At 49.8% G+C, this 14,452-nt stretch overlaps 1 long non-coding RNA gene across 1 annotated transcript; it reads right to left on the bottom strand.

Annotated features, from left to right (window-relative positions):
• Nucleotides 1–6,059: 6,059 nt before the first annotated feature.
• Nucleotides 6,060–8,537, bottom strand: LOC132322295 (uncharacterized). The gene is made up of 3 exons (XR_009485080.1): nt 7,935–8,537; nt 7,354–7,471; nt 6,060–6,980 (listed from the first exon to the last, which is right to left on the bottom strand). It is a non-coding gene; the product is annotated as an uncharacterized LOC132322295 (long non-coding RNA).
• Nucleotides 8,538–14,452: the final 5,915 nt, after the last annotated feature.

The raw sequence follows: 14,452 nt of genomic DNA, 5'->3' as shown, positions 1-14,452 counted from the left end.
AGGAGAGATCCGCTTCTTTTAAAATGTGTGCATTACTGAATGCAAGATCCATTGGCCCTTTCAGCTTCTGTTTTTAACAACAAGTAAGATATTAACTTGTGTTTATGAAGACTATTATTGGACTTTCCTGTTTTTGAGACAGCTTCTGAGCAAAATACAAAGAAATTAACATTACATGTTAGTAAACGCAGCATTTAGAATAGCAGCTAAATAGTCCTATCTCATAGTTAAGTGTTCAATTCTTCATAAATTGTGATAAGGTCCGTGAAATGCAGTACCTAAGCCACTTAAATCCCACCTACACCTCAGACATCCACCTATACCTGCTTGAGTAACTAACATTTTCCACTCCATTCCCTATCCCTTCTCTCACCACAGTCGTCAAGCCCTGAGGCAGGCACAAGCCAACTTCTCACCTCAGCTGCTGTTAGCAATTACCAAGCACCTGTTGGTAATTACCTGAGCACTTGCCCCACCCACCAGCTGTAGGTCCCTGACTGCTGGGAGAACAGGTCTGAAGTGCAGACCCAAACACCCCCACCCCCGGAAAAAAAAAAAAAAAAAGTTACAACTTTTCTAAATAATCTGAGATGAGTAAAAGATCAGGACATGGAGAGACTTGTTTATTCCCTTTAGGCCAATCAGGAAAAAGTTTATATCCTTCTCTGAGAAAGGAAGACAGGGTTTTTTTTTTTTTTTGAAGCAGGAGCATGTTTTATCAGCCCAGTTTCCTTCCTCTCGTGTCCCTGCTCCCCAGGAGGCCATTCACGAGGCATATATATAAATACCTATGTCTGAAAACACACCTACATGGGTGCATGACTTGCACTAGAGCAATTTAAAGCATAGTTTTTATTGCACAAAGATGCAGAAATCTGTTCTAGAAGAGGCACATCTTATGGAGCTGTAAGAACCCTGCCAGCACATCTCCTGCCAAAGCAACAATTCCAGCTCTGCAGTGGCTTAAGTGGGCTGAGATGGAAGCGTTTCTTCATCAATGCATAAACCACAACAAAGTGGTGACATGCATAAACCACAACAAAGTTGTGACAAGCCTTTTCTCCAATTTGTAGGTTTGGGAAGCAGCTTTGCCTGCAGAGGGCACACAGAAGCACGACATGTCTGCCTACTGGGCACCCACAATTTCTACTTGATCATTATCACTGCTCGGGTCCCTAAGCAAGCTGGCAGTGTATGACAGGTTATCCGTCCTGCATAGAAAGTCACAGAAAGGAGAAGAGAGGAAGAAAACACAGAAGATTACAATGCAAAAGAAGTTGAAGTAGTGTGGCAAGGATTGAGGATTAAGGACAGAAATAAGAAGAGAGCATAGCCTTTAATTGTAAAGTCCTGACAGGAAACTGCAAGTACTTGCATAAATGAGTTCACCACCCAGACTTGCATGCTTCTCCACGTTACCATTATTTCAATAATTTTGCTTCCTAGAAAGGCTGCCAGGTCTCCAGTAGCAGCCCTACCTCCCTTCCAGCAGCCTGCATCTTGGCAGAGAGTTGAAAACAGATCAGGGCTTACCTTTTACACTATAAGCATTCAAGACAGCCAAAGAGCTTCGAGGAAAAAGGCCATACTGAGTGCCCAGGACAAGGCGATTTTAAGAATTTGGAAATAGGAAGTATTGACTGAGAGTCACAGTTGTGTTGAGATTTAGCCTTTCAAAGGTTTGTTGCTTTTCTGCTGAAAACTGCAGGTGAGAAAGCCTAGGCAGAAAAGGGAAGGAGAAGCCATGTAAACAAACCCATAGTTGTATACAAGGACAGAAGAAGATTTCATCTTCACCAGGCTGAAGAGAGTAGTTTTATTATTAGACAAAACAAAAGCAAAAGCACCCCAAGTTAAATTTAAATATTCTCCCACATCATTTAGACATTATGACAAGAAAGATGCCCTATTAGACTACTGCAGTAAATTAGTGAGTTAGGAACAACAAACAGGGCACATGTTAGTAGTATCTATACATTTATCATTGGAAAGATGAGCAATTACAATCTGCATCCCAACTCATGCTCAGTATTTACTACAATCTCAAATAACAATCAAGTCAAACATAACAGATGACTGATGGTCCTACCTTCTGCATTCCATACACAGCCAAGGGTGGCAGCAGTCACAGCTCTGTTCTCCTGAGCCCACCCCACACTGCAGCTCTTCCAGCCACGCCAGCATGGGACGGGCCGCAGGGGCACAGCCTGAGCCTGAGCCTGGCACCAAAGCGCATTTCCCCTCAGGTGATGCTGGCTCTGCGCTCTTCCACAACTTCTCTGCCTTCTCGAGGAGCGAAGCAAACCCCACCACAGCTACAAAAGCCGATGCTTAGCAAAGTTTTCCCTTACCAGCTTGGATGAGCCAACTCCGGCAGACTCCGCAGAGCCTCCGTCCCGGAGCACCAGCCACAGCTGCCCTGCTCTCCTTTCATCAGATCCAGTGACACCCACCTACACCCATTTAAAAGGGTCATGCTCAACCTGAGAGCCAGTCGGGTCTAAGTAGTGGAAAGTGATGATAATTAAAATCACCTGAGTAACAGCTGGGGTGACTTAGCTCCCTGGTTTGGACAGGCCCATTTGGTGTCCTTGTGCAGTGGGGCAGTCGCTGCCCCGGCACTGGCAGGGGCTGGAGGGCAGCTGGGAGCCTTTCCCAGCACATGGCAGCTTCTGCAGCTCTGGTAGCCGGGGCATGTCCTCTGTCTTCTGGAAACCTGGCACCACAGCGAGGATTCTCAGATAGCCTTGAGCTGGCATCTCTGATTTTTTTGCAGTTAGTCTGTCTTAGGTCTGAGAGCAACAAAAGGGCTTTTTTACCCCTGCTGCCAGTATGGCAGCAACTGCTCAGGTCACTTTTCCCTGCAGTCCTGACCTGCCCAGAGACCTGCAAGATCTGTAATTGTTATTTGAAGTACTTTCATTAGTGTTGTCTATTGACAACATTTCCATACAAATAGGACTGGGTTGGGTTGTTTTCCAATAAGCTCATGTGCCTGCCTAACAGAGATTTCTTTCTAAATTCTTCACTAAAACTTTTGCTGTGAAGCCATTCAGGAGAAGTTTACCCATCTTCACCTCCACCAAGACATGCCCCCCGCACACTTTGGTGATAACCATGAAAAGAGCAAAAAGCTTCATAAAATGTAGTCTCAATTGCCCAGGATGACTGGCCAAGCACACTTGGAGCTGCTCCAAGCCTGTGCCCTTGAGTCTCTGCATTTGTCACACAGGACGCTCACCCAAGATGTAAATGTTTCTCTTCCACCAGCTCAGCTTCTGCACTACCCACACGTTCAAAGTGACGCTTCTTGCCACAAGACACAGAACTGCACCTAAGCAACCCCCAAACACCAAGGTTAAAACAGGGAGGAAGGCAAATTCCCCATGAACGTCCTTGATGTGCTAAACACTATTGAATTCTATCAGAAAATGTATCTGGTGCTTCTTATAATGGATGATGCTGCTAGGAGACAACAGTGACACAACCAGATAGAGGCATGGTAAATACATGCAGATTTGTTTCTTGTCTGTATTAGATCTTTCCATTTCTGATCTGAAAAACAGTAATAAATCAACACTTTTGTTTGGGATATAGAAAGATGGGGTCGATTGAAGAGGTGTTTTAAAAGATCCTTTATTGCAAAATCAGTCTCAAGTATGTTCAAGGCCTTGGGAGCTCTCTATGCTTGCATTTCCCACAACTTCCAAGCAGCTAAGTGAAAAAATCTTGTTAGTTCACAAAACACAATATTGCTGCCTCAAGCAAGAACATGCAGGCCAGAAATATCGATCTATGTGCAAAACACGTTCACTCTCCTGTGCAAAATTTAAATTTAATAAAGGCCAAAATAAGACAAGGACCACAAAACAAGGGTTATTGCAGCTGGGTGCATTTGGGCACTCAGCCAAGAGCACTGTGTAATCTTCAGGGATACCCATTAAATACCTTTCCATTACGTCAGATTGTTGCATATTCATAGACCCTTATGCATAGAAAACTTTTCCCCCAAACTAGTTTACATGTTCCAAGAATTGTTTAGCATGGCTCCTCCTTGGGTCTGTCTTTTTAGAGCATGCTTATTCCTTGGTTGTGGTTTTAGTCCATTCTTATCATCTCCAGTTTTAGGGCCTTGGTCCACACGGTCTTCAGACAGTGAGTGCTGATAGTTGGCACTTCTTTAGCAGGTGTTTTCTTCCTATGTTCATTGGACATTATCCCATTTGAGCAGGCATTTTAACACAAGCATACTCATATCAGCTATTTCACTGCTATGTCTAAGCTTAATTAACAACAGAAAGAAAACTTTATCTTTCTAAAAAAGCTACTTTAACATCACACATATAGAATCTATTTCAATATTTGCAAAAAGCCAATATTATAATACTATGTAGATAACAATCTATTTGTAATATAGGTGAAAGAAGGCACACTTTTCTAAATAACTACTGGCTTTGCTAACGGCTAAAGATAATGTACATTGGGCATACTCAAGCTGGCTCTTCCAAAACCCAGGGTCCTTGTTCCCTTCAGCGTGCTCAGCACGACCCTCAACTCCATGGTGCTGTGCAACTGAACCAGCAGGACAGGGACCTTTGCAGCCTGAGCTGCCCTTGTACCTCTCTGCCCGTGCACAGAACACAGCAGGGAAGAGAACGGCCCTGCGTGTCCCCGTGTGCAAGGGTGATGTTATGATGCTTGTATCCCCATTCGTGTGTTCTGTTTATGCTGGATATCATGTTTTGTGCCTTCAAGACTGGCTCTGAAGAGTGAATGTTTAGCTTTGTTTTGCTATCAGCCGCTCCCCCACGGCTGGCGGGACACGCAGACGGGGCAGTACATAGTGCGGTTTTTGCTTTTTGCTTGGCTTTTCGCTTTGCTCTTGCTCTTGCTTCTGCTTTGCTCTTGCTTTTTGCTTCTGCTCGTTCATTAGTCTAGCTAAGCAGTCCAAATTTTTCCTGGACTGTTTCTCCTTTCCCCTTTTTGGACCTACTCAAACCTGCTCCGGACTGGGACCTGGGAAACACCAAGAGTTTGCCCCCGGTGGCTGCAGCAGCTACTCTAGCGCTGGAGGGACTGATAACAGAGCAAGCAGCCGCAAGAGAGACTTTCTGAATTTGTCATCATTTTTCAGAGTGGTGAAATATGGTGTCATCTGGTATTGCTCATTTTGTGTGCTGGGGCGTGCTTGGTCTGTTAAGTAAACAGGTTCTTTCCACTTCTCTCCGAGGAATCCTTCCCAAACTGGTTGGGGGGAGGGCCCGTATGGCTTTGCTTTCTGGAGGGGCCCTCTTTTGGAGGTTTTCTCCCAAATTTGCCCCAAACCAGGACATGTGGTCACTCATCATGGACATGAGAAATGCCCCAAAGCAAATGTCTGTTTAAAAGGGAATACATTACAGATTGCTAGAACTGAACTGCTTAGATACAGTGACCACTGCCTGTTACAAGGTGGCTACAGAATCACAACTCTGCTGACCCTCTATCTAAACAGAGGAATGTCCATTTCAGCTGCCACAATTGAGTATGTTACAGGTTTCTAAGTGCTGCCTACATATCTCTGTGTGTATCTGTATGAAAAGAACCAAACATGGACTGAATTCCCTGCATATCTACAGAGCAGGAGTTGAGCGCTCCGTGGAGTCCCGGAGTTTTCTCAGCAGGCCTCTGCAGCGAGTTCTGAGCCAAGGCGTGGCTCTGCTGCCAGCCCAAATCTGCCCTTCCCTTGCCCAGCCTGAGTGCAGGTGGGGCATGTGCTGGCCATGGCCAGAGATTTCCATGGCCAAAATCCTCCAGCATTTCCATCTGCTCATGGCTTTGGGTAGCACAAATCACACAACAGCCATCGCAGCTGACAAATGGCATTTCTTGCAGATTGCCACAGTCACACTGCTGATCCACAAATCCACCAGAATCAATTTCAGTTGAAAAATGTCATAGATTACAAACTGCTACACCCATGCTGACAATACAGAACTAAACAGATCTCAATTTAGGGTAAAACCAGGAATTTATTAGATTATTACAACCAGTCTCTGTAAAAATATACAAATACCAAGTTCACTTAACCAAACTTGATTTATTGCTAGCCTCTACTATACACAACTCACTATACACAAAGATCAATTAGGCGTTTAACAACTTAATTTATTACATATTACTACAAATGTAGACCCCAAAGACAAATACAAAAATAAGCACTCCTTCAATAAATAGCCTTATACTAAGAATTTAATAGTTATGCAACTATACCTCCCATACATCTTTAAATAGAACTAAATACATACATATATGCACATATAAAAAAATACATCTATATCAATCTACAGATGTAAATATAGATAATATATTACAGACTATATACTATATACATATATATATAAATGATACATAAACCCCAGCTATCCATACATAAACAAATATTACAGTACCAATCTAAACATCAATCCAACTGCATCCATACAAATATACAGCTATACATCAGGAGACATGTGTAAATATCATTACATAGAAATAGGTCAATATACAAAAAAAAATATAAAAATAGGCATATCGACCGACACAAATACCAATACACTAATTTTAAAAGACATATACTGAAAACTAGATCAATAAATATAAACACCTAGAAAGCTGTACACATATGGAAAAAGAACTAAACACAGATATTACAACATACATAAAAAACTAGATACATATTTACACAAATATGCAACTGCAAATGCATATATATCTATATGTACATATATACAGAATACATTCATAAATATAACAACATATGTATAGAAATAGACCTATACAAATCGCAAGCTACATATGAAAATATCAATGTAATTATTAGTTAGTCCATGCAAGTCTGCGTATCTTTACACCGCACACGAAGCAGAGGGATCCCAGCTGCCCCATCTTCCAAGCCTCTCCCTCGGTCTCCTCCTCCCGTGCAGAGCAGCTCTCCTGGACAGGGACAGCAGATGGGACATCTGGCAAGCAAAGGGAACACTGAGTGAGTACGGGGACGTTTCCCTTGGCAGCAGCTGCACTTCCATCAGGGAAGAGGAAATCTCAGAGCCTCCCCAGGAGGGTTAGAAAGAAAAAGCGAGCGGGCCAGGCTGTGGTGAGCGCAGCCGCGGCGGGACCGTCCCGCAGCCCCGGCAGCCCGGCACAGGCGGCACAGCTGCCGGGCCCTGCCGGCACAGCTGCCTTGGCCAAGGACAGCCCCTGTGCCGGCCGGGGCAGCTGCGCTGAGCGGCCCCTGCACGGGCAGGGCCTGCTCCTGCCCCGCCGGGCAGTGCCCACGGCCACAGCCCACGCCGCCCTCAGCCCCACCCTGCCTGCCCAGACCTGTGGCCTCACCCGAGCTCTCTCCAGGGTGGCAGCAGCAGGTCCCTGTTCCCTGCTCCTGCTGCTGGCCTTCAGCTTCTCTCTGCTGGCTCCTGTCCGTCTCTGGCTGTCCTCGAGGTCTTCCATGAAGCTGGGGCAAAAGTGGAGGCTCTGGAATTGGTTCCAAGGCCTGGCAGAGCTGCAGTCCCGGAGCCCTCTGTGCTCCCTGCTGGCCCCCTCCATCCCCTCAGCCCTGCCATGCTCTCACTGAACCCCCAGCCCCCTTCAGTTCCTTCAGGCCCTCACAGTCCTCTCATCCCCTCAGTCCCTTTCTGACCCATCCCATCCCATCCCATCCCATCCCATCCCATCCCATCCCATCCCATCCCATCCCATCCCATCCCATCCCATCCCATCCCATCCCATCCCATCCCATCCATTCCATTCCCATCCCCCTTAGACCTGCCAGCCCCTCAGCTTGTGCCACTTCCCTGTCACCTCAGTGCCACCATCAGCCTCGGCTGCCCCACAGCCCTCAGCCCCAGCAGCAGCTCAGGCTCCCCGTCCCTTCAGCGCCACCACCCCCTCAGCCCCCTCAGCCCCCTCTGGCTCACCGTCCTTCAGCAGCTCCTCAGGGGACAGTGCCTGGGGCCAGCGGCAGCTCCCACCGCTCCAGGGACAGCCGGGGCTGGAAGTGCTGCTCTGGCCAGCCCGGCCGCCAGCTCGGACTCAGCACAGGGAGAGGGGACACAGGGGGCACAGGGGGAAAAGCAAGAGGTGAGAAAGGCAGCCGAGGGGGCAAAGAGGTAAAAAAGCAGCCAAGGCCTACGCAAACAGCAAGCTATCCATCTAAATATTCATATTCCTCTTACTATATAACTATAAGCATTTATAAGTGAAACTTCATCTATATTTTTTTTTTGGACGCTACACAAAAAAAATTAAACTCTGAAAATCTATAAATACAAATTTATTATAAAATATATCACTTCTCTAACTGAATATATATCCTTATTTTACTCTACAGATCTATCAATATATGCTTATATAAAAAGAACACTCTAATTATAAATAGAACTCTACCCTTTGATAAATAAAACCATAGGAATCTATAAACATATTTACAAACAGAGGAATTCTACCTGCCCGATGGTCACAGGCTCTCCTCTGTCTCCACCTGCCACGCAGAGCAGCCCTCCTGGAGATGTTGGTCAGATGGCATCTGGGAAGCCAAGGGAACGCTCAGTCAATATTGGCCCTTGTGCACCTTTCCCCTGGACAGCAATTGCCCTTCTACCAGGGACTGCCAAAATGGCCTGAAAGGCAGACTCTCACTTGGCAATTTGAAGCCTGCCCTTAAAAGAACAGGGACCATTCCAAGTGTTCAAAAGTGTGTTTCAAAACACTGAAGGGTCTCAATAAAGTCTCAGCACTCGCAGCGCAAAGGGCACCCACGAGAGCTTGAAACACACACAGCCCCAGGAGCCACAAAGAAGCCCAGCCTTGTTCTTTCTCTGTGCTGACAGACAGACCTCAGTCCTCACTGAAATGCCTGAAGCTGAGGGCTGCTGGGAGCTGAGTCATGAACCAGCTCCATTACCAGGGCCATCTACCAACTGCCCCCTGCAGCGAGCAGCAGCTGCTCCAACTCGACCATCGGCTCTGGCAGGAAGGGCTGAGAGGGACAGAGCTCCCTACGAGGCCTGCAGGCTGCACCAGCTTGGCTAAGGAATGGATCCAAAGCGCTCCCTCTCTCCTCTTAGGTCTCCCTAATCAGGGCTCATTTAAGTTTCCATTCTGATACTGGACTGACTGTGATGTTTCACTTGGCAGGCCTCTGATGTTCTGCTCCTTGTCTTTCTGGTGGGTCAGCACCAATACCAGCAGACTGGTACTACACTGAGTCAGTGATCTGGACTTCTAGCCTGACTTTTTGCTCTTCTTTTCCCCTGTTCCTTCAAGAGTTGCTCAGCCTGGCCTCCCCTGTCAGCCTGCAGCAAATTTATCCACCGATTTCAGCACAAAGCTGGGACACCCAACTTGGTGACACAACTCCCCCAAGGTCAGCTTTATTCCCTGCTCTCTTGCCACAGCACAGGACTCAGTGCCAGAGCCTCTGGAGAAGTGTGGAGGGCAAGGCTCAGGCAGCTTGTGCCAGTGCAGGATTTGAACTCACGGCACCAGGAAGCACCAAGCCTGCTCAGAGCAGCCATCTCACACCTCTCTAAACCAGTGAGGGCTCTGTCCTTACCAGGCTCCTTGGGCTCCTGGGAACCGTTCCTGCAGCTCTCGGTGCCAGATGAAGCTTCCTCTGCTGCAGCTCTGTCCACAGGCTCCCCTCCTGAGGAATCGGGGGCAACACTGACATTGTCCTAAGCAGAAAAACAGAAAGAAAGCAACCCAAAGATCACTCACTATTTTCCGGGAAACACATCAGGGATATGATAACTCTCCTTCTCCACTCCCAAAGCACATGGAGCACAGAGGAGGAAACACTGCCCACCCGGTTCACATGAGGAGCCTTTTAAACTCAGGATTCAGGTGGCCAAGGTTAAACTGAAGCTCTTACAAAATGACCTCTGAGACAAAACATGAGCACAGCAAACCAGAAGACACCAAGTGAGGGGACGTGCCCTCAAGCTCTGACCCTGGCTCATGCCAGAGCTGGGAGAAATCAGCCAGCAGAAAGCCAGGGGCTCTCCCTGCTGCCAGTAAGGACAGAGCTCGCTGCCTGCCCTGCCCAGGGCTGGGTGCTGCAAACCCCCACACAAAGCACACTTTTCTGCCTGGGCGTCTCACCACCCCCAGCCAAGCGCTCACACAACCCAGCACGAGGTGGTGCTTTTTGGAGCCCTCTGCTGCTGCCCCATGGGTATGATCCAGGCAAACATTTATGCACCCAGGGCATTCCCAGGATCACATTTGTGATCAGGGGCAAAAATCTGGACATTGGGACAGCAGGAAAAAATAACAACCCAAAAGGCAGGAAAAGCCAGACAACCAAGTAGTGTTTCTATTCCAACGAGGAAGCAAATATCCACAATGAAACACCTTTAAACACAAGGATATCCTCACTATGACCAGTTTCAGAATATTCATCTCTTCGGCAACACCCCAGCCATGAGAACCCCTAAAGATGGTTCCAAGCCTGCAATGTTTCCTTCTACTATGGAATAAAATGCTTCTGAAAACTGCTATGTCTCACTTTACAAAAATGATGCCACTTGAGAAGAAGGTATTGGTAAATCCAAAAAACATCCCTCTCCCCACCTTGAGTTTGCCATGCTTCATAATCATAAATGTACTGCAGGCAATGGGTCAGCACATGAATAGAAAGAGAGACATTCTTTGGCCAACATGTATAATATTCTGCAAAAGGACAGAGCTGCAGCTCCAGCCCAGCCACGGCTCTGGGAGCACATACACGCACGGCAGGGCTCACACAGCAGCAGCTACAGCTGCAGTCCTGTCCTTGCCTGGCCTTGGCCTTCCCACCCAAAAGAGGCACAGCCCACATCCGCTGCTGGAACAGAGGCACCTCTGGCATGCCCCTCCCTACACGGGACACTTGGCCTTCAGTGGCAATTCTCCAAACAATCTTCTCTTCTTTCCCAGCAAGAAAAACCTTTTTTTCATTTCTTCTTCATTCCCTTTCTCAAAAATCTTTCTTTCGCAAGAAGAATTAAATAAGTAAATCATGATGAAATAAGTTCAATTAAAGAAGCCTTTGCTTCTCCGCCATGTAACCACGTTTGAAAGCTCTCAGTCCAGCCCCTTTTATCCCCATCCAATGCAATTACCTGAGCAGAGGGAGATCTTTCAGACAGGGACATCCTGATCTCCCGAATCATCTTCTCCACAGCAAGGCCTAGATCTGCTGGCGACCATCCCTCCTGCCCAGGTGTGTTCTGTGCTGAGCTGCAGGCCGTCGATGCTGCACAAGCTGCACTGCCAGCTGGAGCGCTGGGCCCTGAAGTGCCCGGGGTGGCTGCAAGAATCCAAACGCTTTGGTCAGGCTCCACAATGTGGCTGGGGGACACAGAGCTCGAGTGCTGCCTTGGATCAAACATCACGGGAAGCAGCCAGGAAAACCAGGCAGAGAATCTTTTGGCCTCCTAGGTGCCCCTTCCCGGTAGGCTTGACAACTTCTGGCCGACAATGAGAGAGCCTTATGGAAAACTACTTCAAAGGGTCACTTTTCCTAACCTGTGGCAAAAGCGAGGCTACAAGTCTTTTCCTACCTCGTGGGTCGTAGGCTGGGGGCTGCTGCTCCCTGGGGAGCTGCCGGAAGCTGCAGGGCTGGATGCCGAGCACGCCGCGCTCGGCCGGAGGCAGCTGCTCCCCGTAGAGCTCCTGCAAGTGGCTGCGGGGCCCCTGCCGGCCGAGCGGCAGCGGCCGCTCCCCGTGGAGCCCGAGGAAATGGCAGGGCGGGATGCCGAGCACCTCCCGCTCGGCGGGCGGCGGCCGCTCCCCGTAGAGCTCCTGGAAGCGGCTCGGCCCCTCCCGCCGGGCCGGCCCCGGCCGCTCCCTGTGCAGCAGGTGGAAGCTGCAGGGCGGGCGCCGGGCGAGCAGCGGCCGCTCCCCGGGGGGCTGCTGCAGGCGGCCGGGCCGGGGGCTGCGCAGCTCCCGCCCGTCCGGCAGCGTCCGCTCCCTGTGCAGCAGCAGGAAGCCGCTGGGCGGGCGCCCGGCCGGCAGCGGCGGCCGCTCCCTGGGCAGCGGCCTGAAGCGAGCGCGCCCGTGCCGCCCGTCCGGCAGCGGCCGCGCCCCGGGCAGCTGCTGGGAGCCGCAGGGCGGGCGCCGGCGGCCCTCCCGCCCCGCCGCCGGCCGCTGCCTGTTGGCCGCGCTGCGGCGCTTGATGCGCAGCAGGAGGTTGGGGCGGTCGCGGCGAAAGCAGGGGTTGCTGTAGTGGAGCCAGGCCCCGGCATCGCCCGGCGCAGCCGAGCCGAGCCAGCCCGGCACCTTGTGGAAGCCGTAGCGGTAGAGCTGCCGCACGAAGCTGCGGAACTGCGTGGCCCGGAAGGTGTGCGGCAGCGGGGCCCGCCCATCGCCACCGCCCCTCTGGGCGTCGCCCGAGCTGAGCAGCTCTCGCTCCAAGAGGGAGCGGTCGATGAGCAGCCCCGTGGCCCGGCTGTCCCAGCGCACGGAGCGGACGCGGGGACTGTTGGCCAGGCGCCAGAGCTTGGCGGGGAAGGTGCTGGCGCGGAGCCCGGCGGGCAGCGGCAGCTCCGCCATGGCGTCGATCGCCGACTGTGGCCGCAACGCCCGCAGCGCAACGGCCGCGGCTGCGCCGGCGGCGCGCGGCCTGAGGGGGGCGCTGCGCTCGGGCCCGCACGCGCCCAGCGCGGCCCCGGCGCGGGCCGGACTTGGCGGGGACGAGCGCGGCAGAGCCGGGGCTGCGAGCACAGCGCGGGCGGGGCGGCTCCGGGGCCGGCCGGGCTCGGCTCCGCAAACCCTCTCTTTCTCCGGCTGCAGTCATCCTGCTGCCTTTGCTTGGCAATACAACCCCAAAGCACCAAGGCAAGGAAGATAAAACGTCCACTTTCCAGCCCCGCTTGATGCCCGGGGTTATTCCTGCCCAGGTCCAAGACTTCTCATTTCCCTTCCTTCAACTCCATCAGATTCCCCTCAGGCCAATTCTTTAGCCTGCCGAAGTGCCTCTGGATGGCAGGAGCATTTGGGCTGTCAGCTGCTCCTGCCACTTTTGTGTTCTCTGCAGACTTGCTGAGGGTAAACTGCTCCTCCAGGCGGGCCATGAGTGAAGACATTAAAGAGTATCTGCCCCAGCATCAGCCCCTGGGGGTCAGAGCATTCGGGACTTGCCTCCAGCTCTACTTTGTGCCACTGATGACAGCCCTCATCCATTTTCCAGCCTTCCTCGCTGGGCATTTTGGCAGTTTGTGTTTAAGGCTGCTGTAGGAGGCTGTCTCAAAGGCTTGGGTGAAGCTGGGGTAGACATCATCCATTGCTCCACCCATATCCATCAGTCTGGCTGTCCTGTCACGGGCATTGGGTAGGTTAACCATTACTCCCAATCAACTTCTCCATTTGTCTGGAATGGTTTCCAGGATTAGTTACTCCATCCCCTGTCAGGGGCTGGAGGCAAGGCTGACTGACCTGTATTTTCCTGTCCTTCTTACTCCCTTGGAAGAAATCAGTCTATTAGAGCAATTCTGGCTGTTTCTAGCTAGGCAATTCAAGCACAAATAACCAGTAAGGAAAATCAAGCTGTGAATAGAGTCTATTAAACTCTTCTTCAAATGTCTTCTTCATAGAATATAATTATACCTATTTTTCCAAAGACATGTAACTTAGATTTTCTTTCAGGATTAGACTGAGATGATAGGAATTGAGAGCTTCCAGAATTTTGATATTTTTGTTGTCTCCAACTGTTTGGTAAACTGTTCGAACACGGTGAAGATGTAGTGCTTTTCAAAATGCCATTCTGAATTTTGTATGCTTGTCTTCCATATAAAAGTACCTAGAAGAATTTTAGGAAACCTGTAGCAAGATCCCTTCCTTTCAAAATGAGGAAATGCCAGAGTTTGTTTGATCTTTGACTTTTTATCTTGAGTTTCTGATTCCCATATTTTATATGCATGTGTATCTTTTTTTACTATCGTGGTGACATATTCTGTGCATTAATTAAAAAAAAAAAAAAAAAAAAGAGAAAAAGATACCAAAAAAAAGGTTTAACCTGTTCATTGGCAGTATGTCTCTTTGTTGGTACATTTTTGTTGTGTTCTGTGTGGCTCTAGTCTCTGTCCATGTGAAGGCTCCTCACGGATGCCTCTTGATGGCAGGTGCTGTTCTGTGTTGGCAGTCCCTTCCCTCCTGGCACAGGCTCACAAGACAAATCCCTGGTGGCAAACCCCTCACGCACCATTCCCTCAGCTCTGTCAGCACACACGGAGGTGTGGCTGCTCTGAGGCTGTGGTGAAGGAACTCACCCCGCTTAAAATACCTTGGCAAAACCCAAACCATCACTTCTGTCTGCCTGGGAGCCTAGGCTGGGCTTCCAGCCCCTCCCAGGGAGAAGCCGTGCAAATACTGCACTGACAGGTGAAGGGATGGACTCACAGTGGCACAGGACAAGGATGAGAGGGGAGAGGGGGCACTACTGTAAATCAGTATT

Source organism: Haemorhous mexicanus, chromosome Z (genome assembly GCF_027477595.1).
Source record: "Haemorhous mexicanus isolate bHaeMex1 chromosome Z, bHaeMex1.pri, whole genome shotgun sequence".
Taxonomy (NCBI): domain Eukaryota; kingdom Metazoa; phylum Chordata; class Aves; order Passeriformes; family Fringillidae; genus Haemorhous; species Haemorhous mexicanus.
Note: the sequence above shows the minus strand (reverse complement) of the source record. Positions and strands in the feature narration are given on the sequence as shown.